Here is a 13,158-nt window from a genome sequence, read left to right as displayed (position 1 = left end):
TACTTTGTCTAAGGTCAAAATTGCTATTCCTGATTTTGGAGATTTGCCTGAAATATATTAGATTTTGCTTCAATTCTTTTTTTTTTTTTTAATTGTATGAATCTTTATGGTTTTCTTTGTTTAAAAAAAAACAAAACAAAACATTAGACTCTGCTTTCTAATCCATCCAGCTGTACTCTTCCATTTAATGGCTAAATTTTTCTCGTTAATAGTCATGATTATGATTGTGATTGCATATTTCCTTCCGCAGTCTCCTCTTGTATTTTTTTACTTCATTTGTATTCTGTCACCCTTACAAAGGAGAAAATGATGACTAAAAAGGCATGTGATTAATACTAATTAATTAATTAATAATGATTAATACTGATGATCTGTAATTGAAGTTATCTGCCTCCACTTTACTGATTTTCCTCTCTTCCACTTATCACATCCTAATCATTTTTTTCCCTTCTTAATTTCTTCTTTATATAACAAACCTCTACCCCAAGTTTTGTTTCTCTCATGACTGTTCCTTCCCTGGGTTTACATTTCCTCTCAAATCCGTCTTCCTTTCTGTAAATTCTTGCCTATTTCCCTACTAATGTTAAGGGTGAATAAATGGTTCAATGGATGGAGCAACTGGCTCTGGAGGCAGGAGGACCTAAGTTCAAAGCTGACCTCAGATACTTAACACTTTCTAGCTGGGCAAGTCATTTAACCCTGATTATTTCACCAAAACAAGTTTAATATTAATATAACAAACTCTTGTGTGCAAGTGGATACATGTTCAACCCTCTTTTATCCACTTTAGATAAGAGTGACATTCACATGATGCTCACTTCCTGTATGTTTGTATATTATTATTCTTACTCAAATGAATTATGAGACATGATCATTTCTTCCTCTTTCTTCCCTAGTATGTTCCTTCCTCTCCCACCCCCGCTTTCTCTATCTATTCTTAAGACCATCAAAAACAGAAGAAAACCAATCCCATTTCTCTAATTGTCTTGTGTAATTGCCTCTGTGACCTTGAAGACATTTTCTTCTGTAATGTAAGTACTACACCATTGTAGAATGTAAACAGTACATTTTTGTTTAGCCTCTTCTAATTATTCAAATGTATTTATCTTTCTAGGTTTCTCTTGACTCCTGTGTTTAGAAGTTTCTAAGTCCTCAATTACATTAAAGATCCATTTCCTACACACACATATTCAGTTTTGCAAGGTAAGTAATTTTTTTTATTGGAAACCTTTATCTTTTGTATTTTAGAATATCATATTCCAAGATTTTCTATTCTTTATAATAGTTGTGCAAAAGTATTATGTGAATCTGTTTCTTTGATGCTTTATTTCTTTCTGACTACTTATTTGTTTATTTTTGCTTCTGTATTTTTTCTTCCTTTGACTTAGAAATTCTGAATTTTGGTTATGACATGTCTGTGAGTTTTTATTTAGTGTTTTTTTTTCCCAGGAGGTGACTCATGAATTCTATTTTCACTTTGTGTTATGATTCTAGAAAATCTGGGCAGTTTTGATGTATGATTCCTCATAATTTAGTTTATAGATAGTCTTTTATTTGTGGTTATTAAGGAGTTTGGGTTTTTAAAAGTGATTTCTTATTTGTTTTCTAGATTGGTTTTATTTTGACAGCAGACACTTTACATTTTCTCTTTAAAATCTGTTGATTTTGCATTAATATATCTTGCTGATTTGTGAAATTATTGAGTTCTGTTTCATTTATTCTAATCTTCAGAGAGCCTCTTACTTGGGCAATATTCTTCTAATTCTTTCCTTCAGAGCTCTTATTTTACTAATATTATTTTTTTTAATTTCCTGATTGATTTCTTCCAAGTAATCTTATTGTAGGTTTTAGGCTGAGTCACAGTTGTTGTCTTTTTTTTTTTTAATGCCTTTTTATGATTGCTGTAGAATTATTCTTTCCTTGGTTTACCCTCATGGGTATCTCTTGAAATAGAATATTTCTTTATGCTTACCAGGGTTTTCTTTTTTACACATATCTTCAACCTTAGTTCCTGATTTGGGATTTTGTGCCAGGATTAGATTCTATCCTTTCCCATACTCTTGAATGGAATGGATAGTTAGGCCCTGCTTGGTATTTGCTTCAGGTTCCTAAGTTCTGCCACAATTTTTCCTTTCTCTTTTATCTTGTCTGCACTTAAAATACTGGAAGATTCTGTCTATAGTCAGAGAGGCTGCCTGTGATAGGCTGTCTGCAGTCAGGATAATTCTGAAGGCTTCATTCCTCCGGAGCCCTCCCCAGTTGATGTGTTGATCAAAGTTTGAAATCTATTCTGAGCTTCTTTTGGCTTCCCTAGGAAGACATCTCTTTTAGACTTCATGGCTTCCATCTTGGTTTTTGCATTTTTTATGGGCCAAATAGAGAAACATTGATACACACACACACACACACACACACACACACACACACACACACACACACACACACATGATTTCTTAGTCATTATTTGAAATGTTACCTCTGTTTTTATCATTATGGAGCATATGTGGAGGAGCTAGCTACTTTAAGACTTTTCATGATACCAACTTAACTGTTAACTCAATTAGTAATTTGGTTCAGACAGGAATTAAGTTATATATGTAAACTTATATGTACATACACACATTTTAAAAAAGTTTATTGATAGGTTTTGTTTTTACAGTTTTTGAATATGATACACACCTTTTCCTATCTTGCATATCATTCTTTTTAACAGAAATTCAAAAGAGAGAAAGACAGCTTAGCAAAAATCCCAACATTTGAAAGTATGTTCAGCATTACTTCCATACCTGCCCTTTTCATCTCTGCAAGGTTGGATATTATAATCATCCAAAATTTGGTATATTTTATTCTATTCTTTCTGTTTGTATTGTTTCCATGGCCCTATTTGGTATTTTCTTTGCAAAAATAGTGGAGTGACCTGACATTTCCTTCTCCAATTGATTTTTACAGATGAGGAAACTGAGACAAATAGAATGAAGTGACTTGCCCATGGTTACATAGCTACCTCTACTCACTTCATTTGGTACCCAAGCTTCTCAGTATTGTTCAGATTCATTATGTCTTATTTCACAGTAATTATCCTTTACATTCATGTACCCCAATTTGTTTAGCCATTCCAAATTTGGTTGGCATCTGATTTATTTCTAGTTTTTTGTTTATACAAAAGATGTTTCAGTATTAATCAGATCTCTTATTTATATAGCATTTTAATGTCTGCAAAATACTTTACATATATTGTTTCATTTGGTTCACAACAAGTCTGGAAGATAGGGAAACTGAGGCTGAATAAAAGACTAGGTAATTTTCCCAGGATCACACTATTTTCTGAGGTATGAGATAAGGATTTGAACTCATATTTTTCTTAATCCAAGTCCAGTATTCTGTGTATTCTTATAGGCGAACATTTGGTCTTTGATCTCCTTGGAGTATATGCCTAAGGCTCTTTGGGTCAAAAGATATGTTTTTTTTTTCAGTCACTTAGGGGTGGACATAATTCCTAATTATTTTCCAGAATGATTGTATCAATTCATAGTTTTATCAAGAAAGAGTCTGTTAGTGATGAACAAATTTCTGTCTTTTTTTTTTTTTAAATACTGTCCATGAGAATGGAAAATGTAGAAATGCCTCTTTTGTTATCTCTGTTAGACTTTGCAATCTTTGAAACCGATGTTGGAGGGAATCCAGCTGAAGGTGTGTCCTTTCCATCGAGTTTCACTAGAGACCGTAGGGGATGGTTGATTAAGGATGAAATCATTTTTCCAGAACAAGTCCCAAAGAGGGTGATAAGGTTAAGAATATGAGCCCAGACTTGGGGATTGCCCTGGTTTATTCCCATGACTGAATCTTCAATGATTAATGTAATAGGCAAAAGTGTTAACTCAGTGTCTACCCCTGGGCCTATGGGGAAGTGCAAAATCCAGTTGAATTCCACAAACCTGTATTAAGTTCAAAGAGCTATGCTAGAACCTGTTCAATCAAACACATAAAACAAAATGCTTTTTTGAAGAATTTATATTCTCACAATGACTACATATGAAGTGATTGTGGGGGGAAGGGGATGGAGAAGCAGAGAATGCTATTAACCAGCATAAAAGTAACTCAAGAAATGTTTTAGACAGAAGGAGGCATCTGTGCTTTGAAAGAATTGAGGGATACTAAGAGGCAAGAAGGGAGGAAGGGAGTTCATTTTAAACATGGAAGAATTGTCATTCTCTTCCTTTTGAAGGAAGAATTTTTGACAGCCTCTCCCCTAACTTGCCTCCCTCCCTGTCCTCCATACCCATTCAACCCTCTTTATCATAGCCCTTGGCAGAATCATGGCACCAGGTACATGAGAATGTGAAAGGTGAAAGGGTTTGGTCTATGCCCTCTCTAGTTTGGCCTGTATGGGATTGGTTTTAAAAGAGGGAAATCCACAAAACTAAGTTTCCTGTGAGCTCTTGCCTTCTTTCTTCCTGTTCTCAAGATAACATCACAGTTATTCTGACATGTTTATTGACCTAACTTAAGAAAGAGAAGTAGATTTAGAAAAATATCCTATTCCTTTGGCTTTTTTTTTTTTGTTAGCATTCCTTGGCATTTGGCCCTCAAAACTAGCAGTGTTCAAGCTTTTGTTTCTCTATTTCTGTACTAAATAGGGTGAAGAAGAAGGCCTGGTCTCCCAGTAAGGAAATGCCCTCTATCAATGCAAGTTACTTTCTTTGCAATATTTAGTCTTAGATAATTGATAGAAGTGTATGTGGCCCCCATGGTGATCCACAACACTCCTAAGTACCCATACCAGATTGAAATATAATTGGGAAATAATTAATCAAATAAATAAATAAAATACAATAATCTATAGATGATATTACATTTTAAAATGAAGCCAGTATGTAGACAGAGATCCTTAGGTATGGATTAGTAATCTTTGTTTCTATTTGATTTTTAAAAATTTTTTATTGAACTTAATACAAAATAAGAAAAAAACAGAATAGAAAAAGAAAGACAGAAAAGAAAAAGAAAATAAAATAAAACATCATCATGTGTCCAGGAGACCATCAGGGAGAATTCACAATATATAACAAAAAATTTCCATCTCAAGAAAGCATATATAATAAGAATACCCATCTTTGCTTCCTTGTAGATTATTCTTTTCTTCTCTGCTGTGCACTTTGTATATTTCTATCTAAGTTGATACTACTGATCTACAATACTGAGAAATTAAGTGACTTTCCCAGGGTCACATAGCTAGCATGTCATCAGATGTGAAACTTAAACCCAAGTCTTAGAATTTTTGAAACTAATTCTCTAGCCGCTACTCCATACCTAAAAAACTCTTCTCTCCCTCCATTCCTCTCTCCTTTTTCCTCTCTCTCCCTTTCCTTCCCTCTCTCCTTCTTCTTCCTTTCTTTCCTCTCTCCCCTTCCCTCTCTATCCCTCCTTCCCTCTCTTCCTCCCCTTCTCTCTCTTCCACATATTTACGTACATATATTATTCATTTCATACATATGAAGAATATCTCTATCTCTTATCTATTACTCATGAGCAGTAGAGAGTTATGTCATGTGTACAACAAATGGAGAAGGCTGTACATAAAGGCAATAAACTTTTCATGTTGTCATTAAACTTGTGACCTTTTAAACACTGTATATTTGTTTGGGTTCTTCATGGTAACTGGGGATGAATGATGAACTGCTCCTATAAATAATAGAAGTTAGTATTACTTTTAAGAAACCAAACCAAATTTCTAGGATTTCCCCTATTTTAGGTAGTTCTCCAATATCTATAAATAGTTACCTCCTGATACCACATGCAGTTTAATCATCACCATCAGCTCCCCACCCCCACATATATACACATGGCTCAGATCCTACTTTAGACAGCTTAAGATTCTTTGCCCTGGATATCCCCCTACTAATGCTCAGCACTGAAACTCAACATTCTTCTGCCCATGTGCTTTGATTAAATCAGTTTTCTCCTGTATCCTCTGACCCTACTTGATGGGTCCCTAAACTCCACATCCAGCTATTGTTTCCTGTTCCTTTGATCTGGATGGACAAGAGTTGGAGGAAGCCGAAATTGAATAACAAAACTGAAAGGTGAGCCATCTTTGCCTGGATCAACATCTTCAATGCAATACATGTAAGACAGAATCTCCTCCAAACTCCCTACTTTTGTTGAGGGCACTGTTATCTTTCTGGTAATTTACTTGTATCATCTTGGAACCAGTCTTCACTCCTCCTTTTCCCATCTCCCCATAAACTTGGTTGCCAAGCTTCTGATCCTGCCTCCACAACATTAATATCTACCCCATTCATTCTAGTTCAAGCCTTCATCTCTCTCTAGACTGGATGTATAATTGCTCTATCTGGTTCAAGCTTTTCCTCTTTCCAAGCCATTCTCCACACAACTGCCATCTTGTGCCGTCATTATCTATATGTTTGCCTTGTCTCCATTTATCTATATATGTATGTATCTGTCCATCTGTCTGTCTGGATGTCTTTCTGTATATTTATTTATGTCTACTTTTCTACATTTATCTATCTATATATCATATATATGTATGTATGTATGTATCTATTCTCCTTCCTTTCTTTCCTTCCTTCCTTCCTTCCTTCCTTCCTTCCTTCCTTCCTTCCTTCCTTCCTTCCTTCCTTCCTTCCTTCCTTCCTTCCTTCCTTCCTTCCTTCCTTCCTTCCTTCCTTCCTTCCTTCCTTCCATTTATCCATCATCTATCTATCTATCTATCTATCTATCTATCTATCTATCTATCTATCTATCTTTCTATCTATCTTTCTATCTATGTAGCTATTTACCCATCCTTGAAGATAGTTCTTCAAAAATAGGCTGGATAACTTGTTGGTTATCTACTAGTGAACATCCCTTCCAGAAATGTGTTGTACACAGGGCCCCTGAAGTCTTATTCAGTTCTGAAATGTTATATAGTTGTTATATAGCTGCCCAAAAGACTAATAGCCTTAGGCTGTCATCAAAGATTCATAACTTTCAAGCTAATGAGGTTATAGTGCTACTGTACTCCATCTTTTTTAAGACCATCGCATGAGTATTGAGGTTAGTTCTGGGCACCATAGTTTCAGAAGGAGACAGAAGGAGCCATGATTGCAAGCTGTTTCAAGCTCATGCCTTTTTAAGACTGAATGAAGAAGATATAATGGTTAGCCTGAAGGAAATAAGACTTTGAATGGAAATGATCACTGCTTGAAGTACTTGCAAGGTTGACATGTGGAAAAGAGATCAAGCTTTTTCCAGTTGACCCCAGAGGAGCAGTGGGTGGAAGTTGGAATAAGGCAAATCTAAGCTTAGTGTCAAGGAAAACTTCTTAATAATGAGAGTTGTCTTAAAGGAGAATGGGCTGCCGCAGATAATGGCAGTGCCCCTTCACTGGAGGTCTTTGAGCAGAACAGACACTTGCAGAGTATATCATAGCGGGGATGACTTTAAACTTAGATTGGATAAGATGGTGACTGAGTTACCTTCAGATTCTCAGATTCTGTGATTCTCTGAAATTCCTTGATGCTAAGAAAAGGGTCTCCATTGCTGAAAAGTTTGGGAACCACTGATTTGGCTGAGGTCATCTAAACCAACTCCTTCATTTGGTAGATGAAGAAATCAATAATAAAAAATAAGAAGAATTAGCATTAATAAACATTTTAAGTTTACAAAGAGCTTTATAAATAAAATCTCACTTTAATCTCATAATAACTGGGAGACAAGGGTTATTATTACCCCCTTTTTGTGAATAAGGAAACAAATTTAAGTGAGTTGCCCAGAATCACACAGCTATTAAGTGTCTTAGGCAAGGTTTGAACTCAAGTCTTTTTGATTACAAGACCTGTGCTATACACCCTGGGCTAGGATCCAGAAAAGTTAAATTATTTGCCCAAACTTTTATGTTTGAGCATCAATAAGAACGCAGATCAGAACCCAGGGGTTGTGATTCTTGATCCAGAATTCTTTCTATTTTGATCATACTGTTAATTTGTTTGTTGAGAAGATAATCATAAGTATATGTCCTGCCTACTTTTTGCTAGTTATTGTGCTCAGCTTGGGGCAGTATCAAAAAGTTTAAGATTTTGTCCCTGCCCTTAAAGAGTTTATAATTGAATAAGTCATCATAACTTATTTTCAATATATTCTTCACAAAAAACTTCAATTTAATAATAACAATTCATAATTAATTATAGTTTTAGTAACTTAATAGAGTCAAAAAGTACTTTGCATATATTTATTTTCTTTTTTATCTAATAAGGAGGCCCAAGTGTTTTCCCCATTATTTTATAGGTTAGGAAATTAGGATGCCTTAGTTCAAATTCATTCCCAGGGATATATCACTAGGAAATTTGATCAAATCAAACCCAAATCTTCTGCCTCTAATCACAATGCATTGTATGAGGTGGGATTTCTTTCATAATTCCATATTGCTTTCCAATATAGCTTACATATAATATTTTACAAAGAAACCCAAAGGGTTTGAATTTGTGGTACTTTCCTGGGAAACCTTTCTACATAGTACAAATTGGTAACAATAATGACATCTTACCATAGGGTGAGAGAGTAGCATAAACTTGAGATCACAGGTTATTCAATCAGCAGGTATGTATTAAATATCCTCTATATTCTAGGCATTCCTTTTTTCCCCACAGGTAGGAGGGGGAGCAAAGTTATGTTTTTCCTGCTGATGAGGAAGCTCCTTCAATCAGTGCAAAGCTACACTTGCTTGGTGATATATTGTTGATGTTGTTTGTCCTTTGTTCTCAAAGAGGACCATGACATCAGAAAAGTGATGCCATAAGATGCAAGGAGTGAAGTGAAGGAGGGCTGTGCAACGTCACCTGACTCACTGTCTTCTCCAGAGCCATCTGGGTCTAGGGGGCAGATATCAAACAGGTGACTGGAGATGGCCCGCTTTAAAAAAAACAAAAACAAAAACAAAAGCAAAAAACAACTGGGTGATAGTAACCTTAGAGAGTGACCTGAGACACTGAAAGGTCACATACTCATCACATGTCTGAGCTAGGTTTTGAATTCAGATTTTCCCAATGCTACATCCATTGTTTTATCTACTAATCCATGATGACTTGCCATATAACAGATATCAAAACAAAGAACTAAGTAGAAAAGATTGGGCTAATGGAAGAAAAAAAAAAAAAAAAACTCCCAAAACATTTTTCAGACTTCTGTCAGTTTTCTGTTTTTCCTTTTTGTTTTTTTTTTTTAAATGAGAAGCCCAAAATAAATGAGAAGTTTAAAAAAAAATCTTATCAGACACGTCAGTGAACACTAACTCTTTCACACTTCAAAGATATTTGGAGTTGTTGTACTTTATACGAGACTTCTTTTAAAAAATACATTTTACAAGAAAGTAACCTGCAAGTGCAGATGGTGAATAGATTAGTTTTTTTTTTTTTTTTAAACAGCCCTTGGAGTTCGCATGTTGCACCACATTGCTGAGCATATTGAGCTTGAATTTCTGGGCTCCCAGGAGCTCGATGGTCTCATCCATTCCTGTAAAGCCAGGTGACACTAAGGAATCACAGAATAATCCTTGTCTTGTCTGGAAAGCTAATCTTCTCTGAAGTCATCTTAGGTGGAGTCAACATTTGAAAATGACCATTTGTTTAGTGACCAAAATGTTTTATAGATACATATACATATATGTATGTATATGTACATATACATAAATATATGTGTATATATACACTTGTATAGACATATGTGTCAACATTTAGTCTGCAGGAATTTTTGTATACTCTTTCTATGTATACTTGTGTATGTACATACACATATTTCTATTCCACATTAATCATAGGATCATGCATTGAGAGAGCGACCTTAATCTCAAGGGATCCCAGAGTTCATATAATGAGTACCTTCATTTTACAGATGTGCAGAGATGTGGAGAAATTACATCCACTTGTTCTCACTAGTAACTCAAAGAGCTAAAATGCAAACCCAGGCTCTCTACCTAGAAATCCAGAAAGCTCACTTTGGGTAGATAGTTTCATCCTTTGTTTCTCTAGATCCTAGTATTATGTTTAACTAATTGATTGCACCCATGGAGTCAACCCTGCATGCAAACATTGGATAATAGACATAAACTGTTAGAACTATAGCTGAAATTGTGTTAAAACTGTGAATTTTTGTGATTTCATTTTGGATTTTCTTGGTAATGATCCTGATATGATTTTCCATTTCTATCTCTCCCACATTTAATAATAAGTAATATAATATAATATAATATAATATAATATAATATAATATAATATAATATAATATAATATAATATAATATAATATAATATAATATAATATAATATAATATAATAAATATAATATAATATAAATAATAAATAAGTAATTTGCCCAGGGTGACACAGCTAGTAAATGTCGAGGCTGGATTTGAATTCATGAAGATGAGTCTTCCTGATTCTAAGCCCAGTGCACCTCCTGATTGCTCATTAGTCAGCATAGTATTATCTGTAAATAAGAACATTGAGATGACCTGATCATCTATAGGGACTCTCTGTTCCATTTGGACTTCTTAACATTTTCTGGGATTGTGCCAGACATCTTTTGCACGCCTGCATATCTGTGTTTTATGTCTTGCTTGATATAAAATATCAGTCATCAAAGTTCAGTCGTCTCTTTCAAGGAATCTTCTGTGATTAGACCAGAGATGTCAAATACATGGCCTGTTGACTGTATACTCCCAAGTGTGGCCCAAACCAGATTAAGATGTAATTGGGAAATATTTAAGAATGTAAGTAAAGATATAAGAAAACATAGATAATATTACCTTTTAAAATTGAGTCAAAATTTAGTCTTCAGGGATTCTTGCATCCTCTATTTAAGCAGGACACTACTGATTTAGGTTTCTCAATGAAGACATGTTAATAGAGAAGGAATTGGTTGAAAGCCATTGATTTTCTCCACTGAATCAGATATTTAAAAACAACAACAAATCAACCAATTTGGGGGGATCACTATTTATCTTTTTGGGGGAAAGACAATGGGAATTAAGTAACTTGACCAGCTATTAAGTGTCTGAGGCCAGATTTGAACTTAAGGCTGCCTAACTCAAGGCTTTATCCACCCTTTCACTTAGCTCCCTGATCACACTTCTTTTCAGACAGGGATCTTAGGTTATGAAAAGATAGAATTTAGGGCTGGAAGAAATTGAAGGGTTAACCTAGTCCAACCCTTTTGTTTTACAAATGAGAGTACTGAGGATCAAGGAAATGAAATAACTTGCCAAAAATCACTCAACTGGTAGGACTTGGGGTATTTGAACCCGAATCCAATATGCTTTCCACTACACCATGCAGCCTGTCAGATGCTTTTCTACCTTAAAGTTCTGTAGACACCATTATAATTGCAAAGAGAGCCAACCACTGAAGCTCAGAAATATTTCTTAGACTTTGGTTAAAATAGTATTTATGATCTTGAGATCTGAGCTATCCACGTGATCTTCCTAAAATGCAGATCTGACCATATCACTCCATAATAAACTCCAGTTGCTCACTATTAGCTGCGGAATCAAATATAAGACCATCTGTTTAGTTTTAAAAGTCCATAATCTGGCTTCTTAGTTGTTTTTCAGCTATCCAACTCTTTGTGACTCCACTTGGGGTTTCTTTGACAAAGGTACTACAGGAGTTTGTTTGCTATTTCCTTCTTCAGTTCATTTTACAGATAAGGAAACTGAGGCAAACATGGTTAAGTGACTTGCTCAAAGTCACATAGTTGATAAGTGTTTAAGATCAAATTTAAACTCATGAAGATGATTCTTTGTGACTCAGGGCTTAGTGCTTTGCACTCTATGGTGTTAATTAGCTGCTCTAGGTTCCTCCCCATCTTTCCAGTTTTCTTATCCCTTTATGCCCTTTCATATACTCCATAGTCAATGACATTGACCTCCTTGCTAATCCTGGAAGTGATACCCATTTTCCTCACTCTTGAGTGCTTCCCCTGACTGTCTCCCATGTCTGGGGGGGTTTTCTTCTTCCTCTCTACCCTCTAGTTTTTCTGGGCTTCCTAGTCTCACCCTCTGTAAGAGGTGGGGACTTTTCCCAGTCCTTAATCTTTGTGCTTTCCCTCTGACACTACCCCCATCTTACCCTATGTCTATTTTATTGTCTTTTATTAAAGCTTTTTCTTTTTCTTTTTCTTTTTTTTCCTTTTTGCTGAGGCAATTGGGATTAAGTGATTTGCCCAGGGTCACACAGCTAGAAAGTGTTAAGTGTCTGAGGTCAGATTTGAACTCAGGTCTTCCTGACTTTAGGGCTGGTGCTTTATCCACTACACCCAAGTAGTTACCCCACTTTTTATTTTTCAAAGCACATGCATGAATAATTCCTCGACATTGACCCTTGAAAAACCTTGTGTTCCACTCCCCTCCTTACCCTACCCCTCTCCTAGATGGCAAGTAATCCAATATATGTTAAATATGGAAGAAATGCATGTTAAATCCAACAAATGTATATATATATATATATATATACATATATATATGTATATATATATATATGGATGTATACAATTATCTTGCTGCACAAGAAAAATCAAATCAAACCAGAAAAAAAAAATGAGAAAGAAAATAAAATACAAGCAAACCATAACAAAAAGAGTGAAAATGCTATGCTGTGATCCAGATCAGTTCCCCCAGTCCTCTCTCTGGGTGTAGATGGCTCTCTTCATCCCAAGATCATTGGAATTGGTCTGAATCATCTCAGTGTTGATTGTTGTCCATCAGAATTGATCATCATATAGTCTTGATGTTGCTGTGTATGATGCTCTCCTGGTCCTGCTCATTTCACTCAGCATCAGTTCATGTAAGTCTCTCCAGGCCTCTCTGAAATCATCCTGCTGATCATTCTTACAGAACAATAATATTCCATAACATTCATATACCACAGTTTATTCAGCCATTCTCCAATTGATGGGCATCCACTCAGTTTCCAGTTTCTTTCTACTACAAAGAGGGCTGCCATTTTTGCACATGTGGGTCTCTTTCCCTCCTTTAAGATCTCTTTGGAATACAAACCAATAGAAACACTGCTGGGTCAAAAGATATGCACAGATAATTCTTGGCATAGTTCCAAATTGCTTTCCAGAATGGTTGGATCAATTTACAACTCCACCAACAATGCATCAGTGT

At 35.4% G+C, this 13,158-nt stretch overlaps 1 protein-coding gene across 2 annotated transcripts in view; it reads left to right on the top strand.

Annotated features, from left to right (window-relative positions):
* The window catches only part of PLD1 (phospholipase D1), a 268,046-nt gene that overhangs the window by 33,007 nt on the left and 221,881 nt on the right, over positions 1–13,158 (top strand). For both annotated transcript variants that reach the window (XM_074298190.1, XM_074298191.1), the window contains one exon: positions 1,115–1,203. The gene's annotated coding sequence lies outside the window, so the exon portion shown is untranslated. The remainder of the gene's footprint in view (positions 1–1,114; positions 1,204–13,158) is intronic.

This window comes from Sminthopsis crassicaudata, chromosome 3 (assembly GCF_048593235.1).
Source record: "Sminthopsis crassicaudata isolate SCR6 chromosome 3, ASM4859323v1, whole genome shotgun sequence".
Lineage (NCBI taxonomy): Eukaryota > Metazoa > Chordata > Mammalia > Dasyuromorphia > Dasyuridae > Sminthopsis > Sminthopsis crassicaudata.
This window is presented reverse-complemented; position numbering and strand designations above follow the sequence as displayed.